The sequence below is a fragment of the Camelus ferus genome, chromosome 27 (assembly GCF_009834535.1).
Source record: "Camelus ferus isolate YT-003-E chromosome 27, BCGSAC_Cfer_1.0, whole genome shotgun sequence".
Lineage (NCBI taxonomy): Eukaryota > Metazoa > Chordata > Mammalia > Artiodactyla > Camelidae > Camelus > Camelus ferus.
In genome coordinates, this window is record NC_045722.1 from 9506975 (window position 1) to 9520324 (window position 13350).

A 13350-nucleotide genomic window follows, 5' to 3' on the forward strand; every position below is an offset into this window, starting at 1 on the left:
ACCTTATACCCCCCCAAAATTGCTGCAACTATTTAATAAAATAACGCATCTGGTAGTGTTCTTTAAATTGGAGGAAGCTGTACAAGTGTATGTACCATGATTGTTACTATCACAAAGTTCCAAAAACAAGTTTTTAATGTAAGCATTAATACAATGCCTCCTACACGCAGGTACAGTCCGTGCTCTCAGGGAGCTCACTGTCTAGGGTTGGGCATGGACTGAGAAAGAGATCAGTAAATAGAAAATCCGAAGCCATGTGATGAGAGCTACCCAAGGGGAGGGAAGGACAGGACACTCTGGGAGCGTGTGAGAGTGACATGCTCGAGGCAGGGGGAGTGGAGTAAGGGTCACAGAATGCATCAGAGAGACAGTCTCAGCCACCAAGCTGAGATGTAAAGAACAAGAAGGAATTTGTTAGAAAACTGGAGAAAAGGATGGAGGAACAGAGTCTTCTAGAACAACACCGGTATAATGAGCAACACAAAGGCCAGAAGGCTGGAGAGAATAGTGCAAACTGGATGAACTGGGGTAGCTCCGCACAGCTGAAGCATGGCAACGGAGAGAAGTGCAGAGGAGCTGGAGAGGCAGACAGGCTGGGTCTTGAAGGGGATCTGCTGAGTCAGATTCAAGCCAGTGTTTGTCCCTAGGGAGCACCGGAGGGACGTTAAGTAGAGGAGTGAAATTATTATTATGGAAGATGAATTGGAGGGGGAGTGAGACAGAAGGCAGGGAGACTCCTTACGAAAGTCCAGGACAGAGATGATGGTGGCAGAGAGGATACAGAGAGGAAAATGAAACTTAACAAAATATTTCAGAACTCAAGAAAACAAGTAGGCCAATAAATTTGAAATGCCAGGAGAAATAAAAAAGTTTTAGAAAAATTCTAAATCATCAAAAATTGACTTAAAAAAAGAAAACTTTCAATGGGCCTTCAACGGTTAAAGAAATAGAATCAGTATTTTACATTCTTCCCATGAAGAAAATAGATCCAGAAGGTTTTAGAGGTGAGCTCTACAAAACATTCCAAGTGTGAATACTTCCAATCTTAAAAAACCTGTTCCAGAGAATAGAAAAAAGGAACACCCAATAATTCATCTTATGAGATTAAAATCTTGATAACAAAACTAGACAAGAACAATACATGAAAGAAATTTCGTATCAATCTCACTCTTGAAATGAATGCAAAATTCCTAAATAAGGTATCAGCAAAATAAATCTAACACTGTATGAAAAGAAACCATCAAGAGTAGAATGGATTGATAAATTGTGGTATATTTATACCCTGGAACACAACAGAGCAGTGAAAATGAATGATCACAGCTTCATACATCAACAGAAGTGAAATTTTAAACTATAACACTGAGCAGAATAGGCACAGTATGATTTCATTCATATAAAAAGTTCAGAAAAGGCGCACATCACATAATACATTATTTGGGGATGCATACTCAAGTGGCTAAAGGACATACAGATGCAAATTTCACCTTTTGCCATGGTGACGTCTGAGCAGAGAGGAGGGTGCAATAAGGAAAGGACACACAAGAGACTGCAGGGGTATTGATAATTCCATTCCATTTCATGAGCTCCATGGTTGATTCACAGGTGTTCTTTATACCATCATTGCTGGGTCACTTCATGTACAGTTGTGCAAGGCGGCCACTGTACCCCTGCATATGGCCATCTTCCTTTAAGCAATGTGTTACACAAATGACTTTCTATGTGTATGCAAAATAATTATCACAATCAAACAATTAAGTAAAAATAATTTGTATAAAAATTAGAATACCTATATATGCAAAATAATTATAAAATAAATTATAATAATAAAATAAGCTTTGAGTCAGACCAGTATATGCATGTTTATATTCACCACTAAATGAACACAGCCTTTTATATCAACGGGAAAGTGGTGGATTATTCAATACATTCTTGGGGCAATGGGTAAATTAGGAGGAAAAAGGGCAAACTCAGATTCCCTCCTCAATCAATGCATCAAAATCAATTCCATATGGATAAAAAATGTAAATGTTAAAATGTACATGTATATGTATATATATATATTTATGTGTATGTGGATCTTATGTGTGTATAAATACATATTCTAGAGAATAGTGGAATTTTGTGTGTGTGTGTATATGTTTTTGTATATTGTATGTATATATTCCACCATTTCCTAGAATCAAGAGTTGTGAAAGAAAAGTCTGATTGCTTTCCCACTGTGAGTTACTTGATCTTTCATCTGGAACTTTTGAACATATTTACAACAGCTGATTTACAATGTCTGTGGTGACACACAACAACTAGACGTAATCAAGGTGATCACTTTGAAATGTATAACAAAGAAAGGAAGAAAGGAAAGAAGGAAAGAAGGAAAGAAGGAAAGAAAGAAAGGAAAGAAAGAAAGGAAAGAAAGAAAGGAAAGAAAGAAAGGAAGAAAGAAAGGAAGGAAGGAAGGAAGGAAGGAAGGAAGGAAGGAAGAAAGGAAGAAAGGAAGAAAGAAAGAAAGACACAAACAAACTCAAAGGAAAAAAGGTAAGATTTGTGGTCACCAGAGGTGGAGGGTGGGGGGAGAGGAGAGGGAACTGGATGAAGGCAGTCAAAACTTCCAGCTGTAAGATAAGTACTAGGGATGTAATGTACAACATGATAAATACAGTTTACACTGCTGAACATTATAAATGAAAGTTAAGAGAATAAATCCTGAGTTCTCATCACAAGGAAAAAAAAATTTTTTTTCCATTTCTTTAATTTTGTGCCTATATGAGATGATGGATGTTCACTAAACCTCTTGTGATAATCATTTCAGGATGTATGTAAGTCAAATTGTTACGCTGTGCTCTTTAAACTTACACAGTGCTATATGTCAATGACATCTCAGTGAAACTGGAAGAAAATGAGGGAAATTTAATAATCCAAAAAGAAAAAAGAAAGTGTTTAAGAAGTGTAACATCGGCTTCCTAAAACAGTTTCTATGATTGTGTTCTTTTCATGTGTGGGGGCCACGCTTTCCTGTTTCTTTGTGTGTCTCAAATTTTTGTTGAAAACTGGACATTTTAAATAATATAATGCGGCAACTGTAAAAATCTTTTATCTTCACCCTTCGAAGTCAGAAATTTTACCAGAATATGTGTATGTCTCCATTTGTGTCTTTTTTCCATCAGTCCTGACTGCAGCCCAGAGAGCCCTTTCGGACTCAAGTCTTTCCTCATTCGAGGAAACTTTCTACTAATGGTTGTCTCATCGTTGCCTCTTCTCCATCCGTTGCTTTTTCTCCTTCTGCTGTTTCTATTGTTTGAATACCTCGTCTCCTAAATCTGTTCTCCAAGTCCCTTAGCTTTTCCCTCATGATTTACACTTCGTGGTTTCCCACTGGTGTAGATGGCATTTCCTCCACTTGGATGTCCTTCAACTCATCTGCTGAATTTTTCACTTTGAAAATCTCTTTGTTTTTAGCTGAGGAGAGCTATTTGGGGCTGTCGTGGAATCTCCTTACATACTCTTGGTTTGTGGTTTTCCGGTTTCTTTCTGTCTCCTCCAGAGCAGTTCTCCTTCCATGTACGAGGAAAGCTCCGTGCAGCAGTTCCATGTAAGAGATGCCTGATCTGAGGGGGCTGTTTGTTATTTCTCCTTCTGGCTGCTGACCCCCCTCAGCAGGGGAGGATGCACAATCAATGTCCCCGAGGGGCCTCGGAGAACCAGCTGGCTAGCTGCAGTCGCCCATCAAGGCACCAGGAGAAAGCCTCTCCGCCTCCCAGCCCTATTCTCTTCCCAGAGGGAGAAAAGCTCTGGGCCACCTTTCACAGCCTGCATTAGGAGCTGGGAGAGCCGGAATCCTCTCTCTGTCTACCAGTCCCAGAGCCCACCCTTTGCCAGAGGGGCAGGCGCCTTAGATGGCTGCTGGATTGCATGACCCTGAATTATTCCGACATAGCAACTGCACAGAATGAAATATATTTATATGCATATCAGATCTTGTTGCAGGGAAAATTTTTAGAAGCATAACATCAAAGGCAGAAACCATATAAATATTTATAGAGTTAATATTAAAACTGAAATTGAAAAGGGAATAATCAAATAAGAAAATACTTTAAACATACATAACCAAAGATTATTAACGTTAATGTATAAAAATAGCTCTTAAAGATCAATAAAAAGATGAGGAACAGATTAACTTTAAAAAATGGGCAAAAGACATGAATAGGAAACTCAATAAAAAAGAAATGAAAACAGCCAATAAACTTATGACAGCACCAGCAATAAGAAAGAGATTTAAAACACTTATCAGATTGGCAAAGACTTTTTTAAAAAATATACTACCCAGTGCTGGCAAGGGTCAGGTTTGAAACACATTTCAGCAAGTTGGACTTCCAAATATTTAAATTCAAATGAAGAACAGATGGCAATCTTAACCTTAAAAATTTACTCAAAAATCACTACATCCCAAATAAAATCTCAGAACAAATCCACGTCTAAAAGCTGAAATGGCTAAAACGACCATACAAACAGAACACTGCGGATGAAAGCACTCAGGCTTAGCACATTCACCCATTCATTCTTCCAGGATTTTTGAGCACCACCTCTGTGCCAGGTCGTAGGAGAGGCACTAAGGACACAGCGGTAAAGGAGACAGCTGCCATCCTGCCCTCAAGGGGTTTATATCCTAAAGAAATTATCATGAGAGCGTTTCAGACAAATTTTGCCATTTTAAAGTACGCAAATTATGCAGTTATTTAACCTCCCAATCTGAAAACTAACAATGAGGGATACTTTGAAACAGTAGTCAAGCACAGTTAAATCATAAGCAGCTTATCAGTCTGGTAAGGGCAAGAGAGATGGATTTCAACCTGCTCCAGGCTATGTAAGGATTCTACTCCACATTCATTATCTCCCTGAAAGAAGAGAACAGAGGAAATTAGCTAGCTGTGGTCTAAGTGAGGGAGCAAAGGTGGGCAAGCTGTGCTGATCCATCTCTTTCCAAGAAGCCCTTTACGGCCGCACTGCCCAGTATGCTAGCCACTAGGCAACGTGGCTATTGAGCATTTGAACGAATTGAGGTGGGCTGTAAGTGTAAAATACACTCCTCATTTCAAAAAGTGAGTATGTAAAAAGGCAAAGCAAAGTATCTCATGCAGAATCTGTACTTTGAGGGGGCAGGGTATAGCTCGTGCTTAGCATGCACGAGGTCCTGGGTTCAATCCCCAGTACCTCTGTTAATAAATAAATAAATAAATCTAATTACCTCCCCCCTAAACAATTTTTTTTTAATTTGTACATTGATTATATGTTAAAATATTCATAATATTTGGGTATTTCAGGTAAATGAAATATCACTAGAATTAATTTTTTTAAATGTGGCTACTAGAAAATTTACAGATACACATACAGCTTGCATTACATTCTGTTGAACAATGGCACTATAGAAGATTCTGGAGTAGTTCTTACTTCCCTGAAAGTTCTGAGGAGAAAAAATCCCACTGAGCTAAGACAGGTGGATGTTTCCAATGCTTCTTATTCACCAGGACTAAGCAGATGGTCCCTAAAGTGGCTTCAGAAAGGAATAATCAAGACCTGGAGGCACTGCAGAATCTCCATGCCTGAGAAGGGGGTCCTAACCCCACATCAATTATTGGCTCTGATGACAAGGGCCACCCACCTTGAACGGCGTGAAAGGCCTAACTGCAAGAGCACACTTGAAAAAGCCAATGTTCTAATCCCAAAATGAAGCTGAACAACTCAGCTCAGCTTGATGCCTGAACAAGGACCCACGAAGCAGCACAGACGCTCTAACCACGATGCTGCCTGCCACCTCAGGCACGAAAGGGCTTCCCTTTTTCACAGCTGCAATTCAAACATAATTCCGCGTGACTCCGTCGAAGTCTTCTACGTAGCGGATGGCCTGCTGTCGCGGCAAATCTGTCGGTCCCCTCCCACAGCAAGTCGATGCCAAGAGCAGAGAACTGACCCATGTCATTGGCTGGTTGTGTTTAGGAGTAACTGAAATGCAAATGAATCACAAACCTTCCATGCAAGGAAAGCAGCCTAGACCCTCCTTTCAAAGCAAGCCCGTTCTGATGAAAAGTGTCTTTAAGTGTTCAGAAGGAAAAATGGTGCAGCGGCTCGAAGGCTTGTCTGTATCCACTCAGGGGTTTGTGACAGGTTGTAAAAAAGAGGCGTCTGCTACTTGGCTTAGGGCAGAAACCCAGGCTGGGGGGAGGAGGCCAGACCAGGAGGAAGGCGGGGGGGGGGGGGGGGGGGGGGGATAAGAGGAAGAGGGAGCTGCCAGAAAGAAGCTGGAAAGAGCCCATCATGGGTTTCTCCACATCCACGGGGAAGTTGCTGCAGGGAGAGACGGTTTCATATTCCTGGGGCCTTGCTCTAGCCTTGCTGTCCTTAGTGAAGAGACAAGAGAAGGAAGAAACAGCCACATAGTGAATGGCTGTGAGGCGCCAGGCATGCACCAGATGCTGGGCATCGTTTATCTAAATTAATCTCACATCAACCCTGCAAGGCAGTTAGTATCATCCCCCCTTTTTAAAAAAGGTGGAAAAAAAATGAGTTCTTGGGGTGAAGAGAGCTGTCTAGTATCACAGCTTGAGAGAGGCAGAGCCTGTTGGAAAACCCATTCATTTCCTCTTCATGGAGCCATACAGGATATAAAATAATTTTCTTGGGCCAAAAGTGTATGAGGCTAAACGTGTAGAAGAAAATGTAAGAGGGTATCTATGTGGCATCAAGGTAAGAAGGGATTTCTTTTAAAAGACACACGAAAAGGCAAACTATAAATGATAAGCTGAAAAAACAGCCATCCATTCATTTATTCCACAAATACTTTGAACACCTGCCATCTGCCATATACTGCTCGAGGCACTTGGGACACATTAGTGAACAAAAGAAACCAAAGTCTGTGCTCTCCAGGAACTTACATGCCAGGGAGAAACTACATTAAAATTCAAACATTTTTGTTCACCGTAAAGGTAAAAATATAGTCACAGACTGAGAAAAGATATATAACCAACAAATGGTTAGTATCTATCATATATAAATGTCTACAAATAAATGAGAAAAAGACACGGGCAAAAGGTAGGAACAAGCAATTCACAGAAGTGGAAACTCATGTGCCGGCAAACATGGAAAAAAGTGGGTATTCCACTAGCAATCAGGAAAATACAAATTATAACATCAAAGAGAAAACCATTTCACAACTATGAAACTGGCAAAAATGAAAAAGCCTGAAAATATCAAGTATTGAAGATAATACAGTACAATAAAGATTCCGAGATTTTTGGTAGGACTATAAATTCGTACCAAGATTTTAGATAATAATTTGTGCAGCAGTTAGTAAAGCTGAAGACAGGTGTATCATTTCACTCAGCAATTTCTTTCTCAAGCATAGATCTTAGAGAAATTAACATACAAAAAGAAAATGTAATAGAATTGTCCATAAAAACAAAATTGGAAACACCTTAATTAGACGTCCAACAGGAAGATGAAAAAATACATTTGATGTCATCATACAATGGAATACTACACAGCAGCAAAAAATGAATGAATAAAAGCTACATTTAACAACATGGATGAATCTCACTAACAATGTTGAGCAAAAGAAGCAAACTGCAGAATATTCACAGTTCCACTTACATAAAGTTTTAAAATTACAAAATAGCACTACATATTTTGTCTAGGAACATGTAGTAAAAGCATAAAGAAAAGGAAGAGAATTAGAATCTTTAAATTCAGAACAGTCATTACATCTGGGAACAGAAGAGAAAGGAAAAGAGGAAAATGTAACTGGGTTTTTGTACCAATACTATTTTATTTCTTAAACTGGAAGGAGGTACATAAGTATGCACTACATTATTATTTAATCCTTTCTAATTCTTACATAATAAAAAATTTAGCAAACAAGTCATACATCTCAAAAAGAAATAGAACAGTTATGAGAAATATGCACGGATTCTCCAAAGATAAATGAATGCTGTTCTTTGTAAGTTGTAAACAGCTCATCTTTGCTTTGCATTTCAAATCTACTAGGAATCCCTAACTTGGAATATCAGCACAAAGTGTGCCGCCAGGGACATAAAGCACTATTACGTGAAGGAGAAGTTGTAAATGTTTTTCCTAACAGCAGAATGAGAAAACAAAAACAAAAAAGTTGGATTTAATGGTGTCAGGTTGTCAAAGGCTAAGCCAGGCCTTGAAGATGTCTCATGGCAAAGGCTGTCCCATAAGAGAGACCCAGGCTTTGAAAACATGGCGCCAGTGTGGAAAAGGCCCAGAACAGTCAGAGGAAAGAGATGCTCCTGAACGTGGCAGGTGAGGGTGTAGGAAAAGCACAGGGTTGATCACCGAGTAGATTTGAGACATGGCTGGATCAGGGACCCAGCGAGGCTACATCAGGAACCGTTCTTTGCTTCTCATGTTATGTCTCCCCAACTTCTTCCAAGGCAGAGAGCATGTCCTCAAATGAGTCCTCATGATGTCCAAGCATCTGTGCTAGACTGTGAGGGGCCCAAAGGTAAAGCAGACACTGAACTCAAGGAGAGCGGGAGAGGAATCACATGTGAAGCTCAGTGGAGAAGAAGGACACAGATAGAACTAACTCAGTTCTGGAGTTGAACACAATCAGGGCAAGATGTATGCAGCGAGAGGATGGAAGAGACTTTGCAAACATCTGGAATCTTGATAGATGGCTAGGATTAGGAACAGAGGGGCAGGTGGAGAAAGGATTGAGAAGAGGGGAGAATGAGTAGAGGGAAGCAAGAGGCAGCAGTTCCATTTGACTGGAGCATGGCTACAGGACCAACCACACTATCTGGAGGAAATAGTAAGCTGCATACAAGGGCATAGTAAGTAAGAACTCAGCGATGCCTATCTCAGTCACAAACAGAAGGTCTGACCAGGTACAGTCATCCCTCTGCATCTGCAGGTTCCATATCTGCCAATAGAAAATATTCGGAAAAAATTTTCCAAAGAGCAAACCTTGAATGTGCCATGCACCGGCAAATATTTCCATAGCATCTGCACTGTGTTGATGACTATTTACACAGCATTAAGTAGTGTAAGTGATCTAGGAATGATTTAATGTATACAGAGGATGTGCCTAAGTTATATGCAAATTACTTGAGCATCCTCAGATTTTGGTATCTGTATCGGGTTCTGGAACCAATCCCCCCAGGATTCCAAGAGATGACTGCATCCACTTTCTCTCATTCTTCCCACTGATGCAAATTTCATCTTGACTCAAAGGAATGATCTGTTTTATTGAACCAATACCTTAATCTGAACTTGTGGCTAAAGTTCAAATATTTCCAAGTGAATTCCCTTATACTCTTAAACCTCCGATAAAGGCGGGGCAAGCTTAGAAGTCCTGCCTGGGATGTCTTCCTCTTCACTATTTAATGAAGGCAGTTTGGTCCACCTGACAACAGGCTGGGTAATGACACAGTGAGAAAAGTGGATGGGAAGCAAATCAGAATAGATGCACATTTCTTTTTTTTCTTTACACGTTATAAACAACACATTTTTGTAACTGGAGAAATAAACATAGCTCACTTCTAAGAAAGCAAACATTTATAGGAAAGTCATTAGATGACATCTGCTCTCTGATGGAAAATTTAAGGAAAACAGCATCGATTCAGGCCAAGCCAAGGGAAAGACCAATTAGTCTTATTTAGACTACATCACCATCATGCTTCCTTGTACAATAAACAATCACTGAATCTCTCTACCCTTTAACACCAGTGTTCTCCAACTAGACACCAAATGCTTCTTTCTTCCAGTACACCAGTCAGTAGTCTATTCAGTATTTCATGTCAACAGCAAGAATAAACAATTTTGGAAGCCTCCTTTGGCAGACCGAACATATACTGGGGAAGTAAATTAAAAAGGGATGGAATGGATGAATGAAAGACTGAGAAGAAAAATAAAACAAGTAAAGGAAGATGTGCCTAAGGCAGTGATAGGCAGAGTGACTCAGCCACTAGCCACATAGGTCATCTGAGCAAAATATCAAGTGAACTAAAGAAGTGGGTCTACCTCAGCTCTTATAATTACGGCGCACAAAGGCAAGGACCTGCACACTAATCTAAGCAGGGTTACTGTCTGCTAACATAAAAGACAGATTTAAGTAGGATTCAGAGTCTCATAACATAATACCAAAAATATTTAGAAAATAATAAAAAAAATCACTTGTTATACCAGAAGCAGGAAAATCATAACTTAAATGAGAAAAAACAATCAACAGATGCCGCCACTGAGATGACTCAGATGTTCAAATTATCTGACAAGGATTTTAAAGCAGCCATCATAAAAATGCTACAATGACCAAATATGAATACTCAAGTGACAAATGAATAATAGAAAATCTCAGAAAAGAAACAGAAGATACAAAAAAGAAACAAATAGAAATTACAGAATTGAAAATACAACAACTTAAATTATTTTTAAAAAACTCTCTGGATGCAGTTTTTTTAGCATATTAAGATGACAGGTCAGTAAAAGTGAAAAAGAGGAAGGGAAACTATTCAATCTAAACAACAGAAAGAAAATACTCTAAAAATAAAATTTACAGAGCATTGGGGACCTACGGGATAATAAAAAAGATATCAAATTCATATTATCAGAGTACTAAAAGGAAAAGAAAAAGAATGTGGGCTGAAAAGAAATATTTGAAGGAATAAGGCTGAAATTTTAACAATTTGGTGAAAAGCATAAAACCAAAGACTTGAGAATCTGAATCCCTAAATAAAATAACCCCAAAGAAATACACAAGACACATAATAATCAAACATCTGAAATCTAAGCTCAAACAGGAATCTAAAAAGAAGCTAGAGAGAAACAAGGCATTACCTCCATTTGAACAACAATTCAAATAATAGTGGATTTCTCATCTGCAACTACAGAGCCCAGAAGGAAGTAGCAGATTTCAAGTGCCAAAGAAAAAGGACATTTAGACCAAAATTCTACACCCAACAAAAATACGCTTCAGGAATAAAGGGGAAATCTAGACATTCTCAGATGAAGGAAAACTAAGAATTTGTCATCAGAAGACTACCCCTAAAGAAAAGGACAAAAGAAGTTCTCTAAAAAGAAGGTAAATGATAACAGAAGGGGACATGGAACTTCAAGAAGGAAGAATAAACAATATAATGGGTAAAAATAGGGGTAAAGATAATAAAATATACTTTTATTCATGAGTTTCTTAAAAAATATGTTTGACAGTTGAAGCAAAAATTATATCATCTGATGTGGTGCTCAATGTATAAAGAGAAAATATTTAAGATAGTTACCATATTTAAAATGGGGAAATATAAAAGAACCTAAATGGAGGTAAGGTTTCTACACTTCACTCAGAGAGGCTGTGATAAGATAAAGCAGTCATGAGAGGGTGGGGGAAAGACAGAGATTCAAAACCTCTATAGATAAATTAACACATAATTCTGAAAAATGGTCAAGAAACCCACGGAAGGCAATAAAAGGGAAACAGAGGAATAAGAAACAGAGAAAGCAAACAATAAAATGGCAGGCTAAAACCCTACAAATATATAATTATAACAACAATAGCATACAATTATATAGCATAAAATTATAACATATCAATAATTTCTTTAAATGCAAATGGTTGAAATACACCAAGTACACCATACATTAGCTAGAGACTGGCAGAATGGATTAAAAACACACACACACAACTCAAGTATATGCTCTCCATAAGAACTCACTTCAGATATAATTATATAGACAGGCTGAAAGTAAATGTACATTAAAGAAAAAGAACAATATATTTTGCTAATATTATATTTAATAGCAATTCCTTAAAAGGAGTGACTACATGAAAGCAGAGAAAGTAAACTTCAGAGCAAAGAAAATTTCCAGGGACACAGAGGAACATTCCACCAAAAACATATAAACACTAATGTGTATATACCAAACAGAGCTTCAAAATGCTTGAAGAAAAACTGATCAAATTTAAAGGAAAAATAGACAAATTCACAATTATAGTTGGAGATTTCAAAATCCCTCTCTCAGCAACGGAATGATAACTCGATAGAAAATCAGCAAAGATATAGAAGAACAAAACACTGTCAACCAACAAAATCTAATTGACATTTAAAGAACACTCTACCAACAACAGCAGAATACACGCTCTTTTCAAGTGCCCATGGAACATTCACTAAAATAGACCATATTTTTGGACACAAAACAAACCTCAACACATTTAAAAGAATTAAAATAATACAGTGTGTTCTCTGACCATAATGGAATCAAACTGGGAATCAGTAACAAAAAGGTAACAGGAAATTCTCCAGATAGAAACTAAATAACATATTTCTAAATAATTCATGGGGAAAAAGAGAACTGCTCAAAGGAAACAAAAAATTCAAAGAAGTGAATTAAAGTAAGACATATCAAATTTTGTGGAATATGGCAAAACAAATTACAGAAAGAGAAATTTATAGCACTAAATGCTTACATTAGAAAAAAGAAAAGATCTCAAATTGATTATTTAATTCCACCCAATAAAATAGAAAATAAGGAGAAAAAAAAAAAAAAACAACCCAGAGCAACCAGAAGGAATAAAATAATAAAGAGCAGAAATCACTGAAATAAGGTGGGGGGGAGGGTATAGTTCAGCAACAGAGTGCATGCTTAACATGCACAAGGTCCTGGGTTCAAGCTCCAGTACCTCCATTAAAAAATAAGTAAATAAGCCTAATTACCTCCCCCCCAAAAGAGAACAACAACAACAACAACAAAAACCACTAAAAACTTAAAAAAAAAAAAATCCCTGAACTACAAAACAGAAAAATAATAAAGGAAATCAATGAAAGAAAAAAACCTGATTAGTGGGTGGTGGGTATAGCTCAGTGGCACAACACATGCTTGGCCTGCATGAGGAACTGGGTTCCATCCCCAGTGCCTCCATTAAGGGGAGAAAAAAGTTGGTGAAAAGAAAAGAAAAGTCTGATTATTTGAAAAGATCAACAAAATGTGTCCAACACAACAATAAATTGACAAAGATAAAAGCAAGACTGACAAAGAGTAAAGAGAGATGATACAAACTACTAATATCAGGAACAAAATAGGAAATCACTACAGATCCTACAGTCATTAAAAGGATAATTACATAATACAACAAACCACTCTACATGCATAAAATCAACAATGTAGATGAAATAGGCCAATTCCCTGAGAAACAGAAATTACCAAAATTCACTCAACATAAAAAAAGATAACTGAATAGTGCTATAACTATTAAGGAAATTGAGTTCATAGTTTAAAACCTGTCAAATAAGAAAGCTCCAAGATCACATGGTTTCACTTGAGGATTCTACCCAACATTTAAAGAAT

At 37.9% G+C, this 13350-nt stretch overlaps 1 protein-coding gene across 6 annotated transcripts in view; it reads right to left on the minus strand.

Moving 5' to 3' along the window:
- Positions 1-13350, minus strand: part of ADAMTSL3 (ADAMTS like 3) — a 262131-nt gene that overhangs the window by 233340 nt on the left and 15441 nt on the right. The gene's annotated exons all lie outside the window — the stretch shown is intronic.